Source organism: Larimichthys crocea, chromosome VI (genome assembly GCF_000972845.2).
Source record: "Larimichthys crocea isolate SSNF chromosome VI, L_crocea_2.0, whole genome shotgun sequence".
NCBI lineage: Eukaryota > Metazoa > Chordata > Actinopteri > Sciaenidae > Larimichthys > Larimichthys crocea.
Window position 1 is genome coordinate 8,235,965 of NC_040016.1, and position 7,365 is coordinate 8,243,329.

The window sequence follows — 7,365 nt, forward strand, 5'->3', positions numbered from 1 at the left end:
GAAACGCTGCTAATGTCTCTGCTAACGTCTCTGCTAACGTCTCCTGCTAATGTCTCCTGCTAATGTCTCCTGCTATGTCTCTGCTTTAGTTTGAATCAGTCATGAAGCTCCTGGTTGTTACATAAAGACAAAGAGGCTTTGACAGCGAAGTGTGACTCTTGCTGCGATATACTACCTTTGGGTTTACTTCGTTCTGGATCGTCATTGGTGGGTCAAATGTGAATGTGGGCGGTACTAATAGATTCTCCTGACTCTTGATTGGTCGACAGGTGACAGGTGTCAATCATCCACACTCTGTGTTGTTTTAGCCTTAGTAGCACCGCTAGCTATGTTCATTATTAGTCTGGCAGAGACGGGGCCAGGCTTGGGTCCTGCCAAAAAGGCGCGATAACTTTTGGGGCTCCTCGGCCTCAAACGTCTGATGATGAACATGTTTAAAAAATCAGCTGAAAAGATAAATTGTGTAAAGTTGAAAAGTGAAGTTTTTTTAACAAAAATATGTTTAAATATATTCAAATGTGTTTAAAAACACACAAAGATGTTGAAATGTGTTTTTAAAAGACGTTAATAACATACAGAAAGATTGTGTTTAACATTCAAAGCACCATCAATAACAGGTCCTGGGAGGTCCTCTGTCAAATTTTAGAACCCAATGTGGCCCGCAAGTCAAAAAGTTTGCCCACCCCTGCCCTAAATGGTCACGAAAACTGAGCTTTGAGTGTTAACTTTTCTGTACAATGTTACAGAAAGATTTGTGTATAGAAAGAAGAAAAACCTTTTCACAAGAGACTAAACAAAAGGCTGAAAGCTGAAAAGAAGCACAATTTTCAGCACATACTAGTGTAGCTATTGTTAAACAACACTCTGTTTGTGAACACCCTTTACTTCAGGTTGTCATGTATGTTGTATGTGGTACTTTTCCATCTGCTCTATTGTGGCCTGTGTGGAATGCCACTCATTCCTTGGCATCTTGTGGTCACTGGGAAAACAGGAGGACTCATGCTGGCTGAAGCATGAAAAGGGGAGGTTTGGCTTAAAGGGATATGAGATGAAGTCCTCTTGCTGTCACTACTTGTTTCTGAATATCGCCACACATAATGGCTTCCTGGAGTCAATAGAGGGCCTCGAGGGCAACTTCATGCTTTTGTGTAATCTTGCTTTGCTGAGGATTTTTCTTCTGTTCCTCTTGTCAGCTAAAATTGCTGTCCTTTAATCTTTTAGTTTTATCTTTTGTATTCTATATTTAGAGATGGGTATCATGTTGAATGAATACAGCATGAATATTCAAGTGTTCACAACTTCCCCCCTGGTTTCCTCCTTATAACATTTCCTGAAAAATGAAACCTTTTATTTTCTAAAATGATGAAATAGGTGATGAAACCTTGGACAAGATCTTGTTGGTATCTTGCATGTATGTGTTTGCCTTGTTAAAGCTTTAACATCAACCCATGAAGAACAATTTCACTGACATTTCTCAACTGGAACTGGAATTCAAGTCTATAGAAATGCTTGAGGTGGCTTCACCAGACGTACAATTTTCTCAGGCAAGCCACAGTATTGAGTGACTTCATATCACAAAGCTATGTGTAAGGCCAGAAACACTGTAATTTTCTTGTCTCCCTATATGAGATCTTGCCTTTTATCTAGCTATTATGTGTATGATGTCCACAATTAGTGCACAGTAGTTGTTGCATTTGCCTGTTTGACCTCTTAAAACGACCACACCCGTGGTTGTGCATATTTTAGCCTGTTTACGGCAATCTGTCTACTTTACATCACAAGTAGTGGGTGTTTTCTTTTAATCATTGCAGGCTCCTGAATCATCCGCCTTTCTGATTTTCTCAGTGACCCATGAGGTCAAGCATTGTGCCAAATGAAGGCTGTTTATGTAGATTACAGAAACAGACTCAGAATCACTTTTATTCGCCAGGTATGTGAACACACGAGGAATTTTACTCTGGTTACACTTTGCTCTCTTAATACAAACATCAAACACATATAGACACAGGTACAGTTAAAAAAACAGAACTGAGGACTTGACAGGTAAAACGTAGACATAAACAAGAACAAAAACAAAAGCTATGTACATGTACATGTATAAATATATAGACAATGTATAGACAAGGGAAATTTTATTTTTTTGGTGCAATGGAGCATAGTGCAAGGATTAAATAATAAATATACAGTGTGCACAGTATGACAGTATTGAGTGTAGATGATATTTACAGAGATAATTTGTAATTTACTGATATTATGCAGGTGATGTTACTGACATTTTAAATGCAGTTTTAGCTGCTCATCACAGAGACAGCCTGAGGGAAAAAACTGTTCCGGTGTCTGGTTGTTTTAGCGTACAGAGTTCTGTAGCGCCTCCCTGATGGGAGAAGTTTAAACAGTTTGTGACCGGGTCGTGATGGGTCTGCAGAGATGTGTCCTGACCAATTCCTGACTCTGGACAAGTACGGATCCAACTCGTTGCAGTCTGTTCTTGTCCTGTTTGCGTGCCGATCCAAACCAAAGCAGAGAACAGACTGAATGATGGCAGAGTAGAATTGTGTCAGCAGCTCCTTATGCAGGTTGAGCTTCCTGAGCTGGCGCAGGAAGTACAACCTTAAGGTTTCAACAGCAGATACACAGTTGTTGGTGATGGGCAGCATAGAGTTTTCCTAAAGTCCACTGTCATTGCCACAGTTTTGAGTGTGTTTAGCTCCAGATTATTCTGACTGCACCAGCAGACCAGCCGTTCAACCTCTCGTCTGTATGCAGACTTGTCACTGTCCTGGATAAGGCCGATGACTGTGTTGTCTGCAAACTTCAGGAGTTTAACAGACGAGTCTTTAGAGGTGCAGTCATTGGTGTAAAGGGAGAAGAGCAGTGGGGAGAGCACACACCCCTGGGGGGCACCAGTGCTGATAGTCCGGGTGCTGGATGCTCCCCAGCCTCACCAGCTGCTTCCTGTCAGTCAGAAAGTTTGTAATCCACTTACAGGTGGAGGAGGGCACATTGAGCTGGGTGTGGAGAATGTCTGGAACAATGGTGTTGAACGCCGAACTGAAGTCCACAAACAGGATCTTGGCGTAAGTCCCTGCAGTGTCAAGGTGTTGCAGGATGTAGTGCAGTACCATGTTGATGGCATCATCTGCTGTTATGGGACTGCAATTCAGTTGACCAATCAGAGACTAGTAGGCTGGATTAATAAAGATAAAAGTCTTGCACAATGGGCTAGCAACATACATTCATGAAAAATAGCAACAAAATACTGTATACATATAGCATGCATGACATTGAGGGAGCTACACACCCACATGTGTTTTCAGTCAGTGTTTGGCCTCTTCCCAACTTTCCCCCTCTCCCTCTCTAACTCAACTCGGTTGTGGCAGATGGCCGCCCACCAATGAGCTCTGTTCTGCTCAAGGTTTCTGCCTGTTAAAAGAAAGTTTTTTATTTGACACTGTTCTGTGCTTACTCGTGGTGGGAACTGTTGAGTCTCCAAAATATTCTTAAAAGGTATGATCAAAGACCTGCTTTATATTTAAAGTGTCATGAGATTACATCTGTTATGATTTGGCGCTATATCAGTAAAATTGAACTGACTGAATTATTGAGCTATATGGGAATTGTGCAATATCACAGTAATTTAATCTTTATAACAATCCAGTCATCCATTATCTGTAACCACTTATCCTCACTAGGGTCACGGTGGGGCTGGAGCCTTTGGGTGAGAATCTATGTAAGGACAATTCAATTTGAAATTAGTCCCATTTTTGTCAGTCAAGCACACTTTGTACAGCAAAAACAATTGAAAAAATAGCTTTGTGTTGGATGATGATTACATTGAAAGAATAGACTTATCACTCACTACCGATGGTTGGGCCAAACCGTAACAAACCAACACTCCTTCTCAACAAATCAGCTAACACTAATGCTGTTGGGCAGAATGAATAAAGTGAAAAGACATGACAGTTCAGACGATGCAGTCACTGGATTTCCCTCATTGCCTTGTTACATTACTCATTGGGTAGTACAGATTTTTGGAGTCAGTTTGCACTTCTGCAAAACAGTTTTGCAATTGATGTAACGGCTCTAACATGTTGTAATGTAACATTGGCCAAAAGTCGGTTTGATAATGAAACACATGGAAATAGACTGTGTCAAAAATACATCAAAAAATCTGGGGTGTCGTTTAGCTCAGTTGGTAGAGCAACCACCCCGTGTACAAAGGTTCAGTCCTTGCTGTGGCGGCCCAGAGTTTGAATCCGACCTGTGACTCTTTACCGCATGTCATTCCCCATCTCTTTCTCCCCACATTCCTGTCACTCTTCAAGCTGTCTCTGTCAAATAAAGCTAAAAAAAAAATCTATGACGGCACAGAACACATTTAAATGGTTAGCACAAACGTAAAGTATATATAATTTGTAGTCAAAGGGCTAAAATTAGCAAACACAGTGTTATATTTTAAACCTAAATGACATCCAGTCATTACAAACTCTTGTTTGTGTGCTTTGCAGCCAAACACTACCTACAAAACATTATTTTTAATTCAACGGGAGATCCCAAAGTTTGCAAAGATAACAAACATGTCTGGCTCCAATTTTCGGGGAAATCCATCTGATGTGGAGAATGGGGAAAACTAATGTAATTTTCTTTAGATCTGAGGGGTTATTTTTGTTACTAGTAAGATTTTTGTCCTTGCAAGTTTCCTCCCTAATCAAGATGTAAAAGTTGCTTACATAAAAAATAAAAAATAAAAACATATAATACAGTCTATGTGATGCTCTCTGTAGAAGTTTGTCCTTGTCAGTTGTTCATCAGACTCGCAGTTTTCACTGCGAGCCTGGATGTAATGGAAAAAAACTCAAGCTGCTCTGCCATAGATACAGATCTTGACTGACCCTGAAAAGTTCTGAGTGTGTCAAGAGAGCATCACTCATCCTGACACCACTGACATCAAGCTGCTCATCAAACACATCACCTCAACCTCTCCAACACAGCATGCTGTGACAGCTCAACGCTTTTCATTTCACCCTCTCTGCTCTCTTATCTTGCTCCCTCTCTTTGATTCGGCCAATTTTCACTTTGAGTGATGATGTTTCATATCAATCAATCTTTCTGTCTCTATATCAGGGACCCTCTCTTCAATCGGTGTCATGATCTCTAGTGTTTTGATTCGCTGTGGGTATGGTTAAATAATTGGAGGGGGTAAAAAAAAAGATGGAGCATGTTGGGATTCAGAGCCTCAGACAGATCAAACTAAGAAAGCAAGGCGAGGCTGACAGCTCCGGGGCTCTGTATAAAAGAAGCAGTGAGGCTGCAAGAAGATGCTAATACTCCCTCTTTCAGAGTAGAACTCCTTCTCTGGGCAGAAATGCAGTTGATGACCCTCCGCCTTTTGGTTATTGAGTTCAGTTGGGTACATTTAATAAAACCCACAGTGATCCATAAACTAATTCAGTATGCAAAGTCAAAAATTAAAAGCTTATGATTTATTATATTACAGGAAATAAACCTCATACCTAATTTTGATTCATTTGTATTCATAAGGATTTTAACCACACTCTTGGATGCTATGCTGAGTCATTCTCTCTGCACATTTCTGGACCTGTTCATAATCTCATAGTCTCCTATCGTTTCCGACATTGGAGAGGTGAACATGTCCTAATCGCCTTTCTCTACAGCCTCCTGCTCCCATTACCTCTCTCAGGGCAGCGAGCATGATGTCTAATCCCTCTGCAGCTAATGAGCGTAGAAAGAATCAGGCCTGGGCCCTGACTTCTGCACATATTTCCATTTGGGTTTCTCCAATACAGCCTCACTGTCATGAATATAATGACCTAAAATTCCCCTAAAAATGTGCAGGGGACCAAGGACTGCAGGAAATGAATGAACTTGGGAGTGAAGCCAGGTGTAGCGTTCAGTTTTATGGGTGGAAGAATTTGCAGTAAAGTCAGGGAACGATGTGCTCAGCAAATTTACATACTAATTAGAGGCACATGAAACCAAGCTTTTAACTTTACACAAAAGATCCCTCATTATTCACAGTTACCTCGCCACAAAACACCTGTTTGAATTATTTCAAAGTAATGAATGTAGTCATTAAAATTTTGAGACATATGTGAGTGTTTCAGGTTGGCGGCTAGTCACTCCGGCACTCAGTGAAACAAAGAGTGACTTCTGAGATTCCTCCTTCGTGTTGTCTGTGTGTCAGCCAAATTCATTTCACCCGCTGGGTTCACCAACTGTTGGACACTGATAAGGTAACACTTATTTTTCTGCTCTGCTGTCTCTTATCGTACTGTCACAGGGTGTATAAAGTCAGTCTCCCATTCACTGTCAATAGAGCAGCTTTTAGAGTGAGTCGATCGATGGCATCGCAGATTACTGTCCGAAAACAACTCTGGGAAGGGCTTCTACGTGCACATGAACACCAGGAATAGAGACAAGTGTGTCCTCTGCTTTTACATTTCCCTTGACCCACGAGAGTTTCCTCTTCATTTTCTGTGGATTTGGAAGACTAGACACTACAATGGTATATTTTTACCACCCTGACATTTTTTTCATATAGTCCATTACCGTACCGATATTCCATCATCAAGGCTTTCGGTCTGAATACCTGCTTGTCATCTATTCATACCAAACAAAGATTATTTGAAGTTCTTCAAATTGTAAGAATAAAATGTCAAGATGCACACTGTGCAGATTTAATTAGACTGCCACTACACAATGGAACAAGTTGTGGCTCATGGCTCTACAAATGAACCAAAAAAACCCAGACCAAACACAACCAGTCAGATCAAAAATCCACACATCTATCAACACCCCTGTCTACGAAACTGGCTGTGTATGATATTTTAGTGAGCGTGGAGATCAGACTGGCTATGCAAGACTATGTTTGTGGTTGTGAGAAATAGTGGCAGAGCGATATGTCTTACTTATGATGCACTAAAACAATGTTTGTGGACACACATTCTCTCATACATTAGAACGTTTCAATTTCAATTTCTGCTCAGACTTCTAACCAGCTGGTTTTTCAAGTCCATTATCATCTGAACACAATCTCTACAGCAATTCTGAAGACACTAAGAGTGAGAAATCAACAGTAAAACCCCCTGTATCTGTTTTAATCAATAAATACAGTATCAAGCAGATGTTCATAGTTTACATTTTCTAATAAATCTCAAGATAACATTATCTTGGGCAGTTCTCTAACTGTCAACTCATGACGACCAAGCTCACACACAAATATTGGGAGCGATTTGGAATTCAGTGGGAATCCAGCCTCTAAGCCACAGCTGCAACATTTCAAGTAATATTCATATTCAAGGAGAAACTGATCCCGACATGTTTTCAGGGATCCAGTGTTCACAA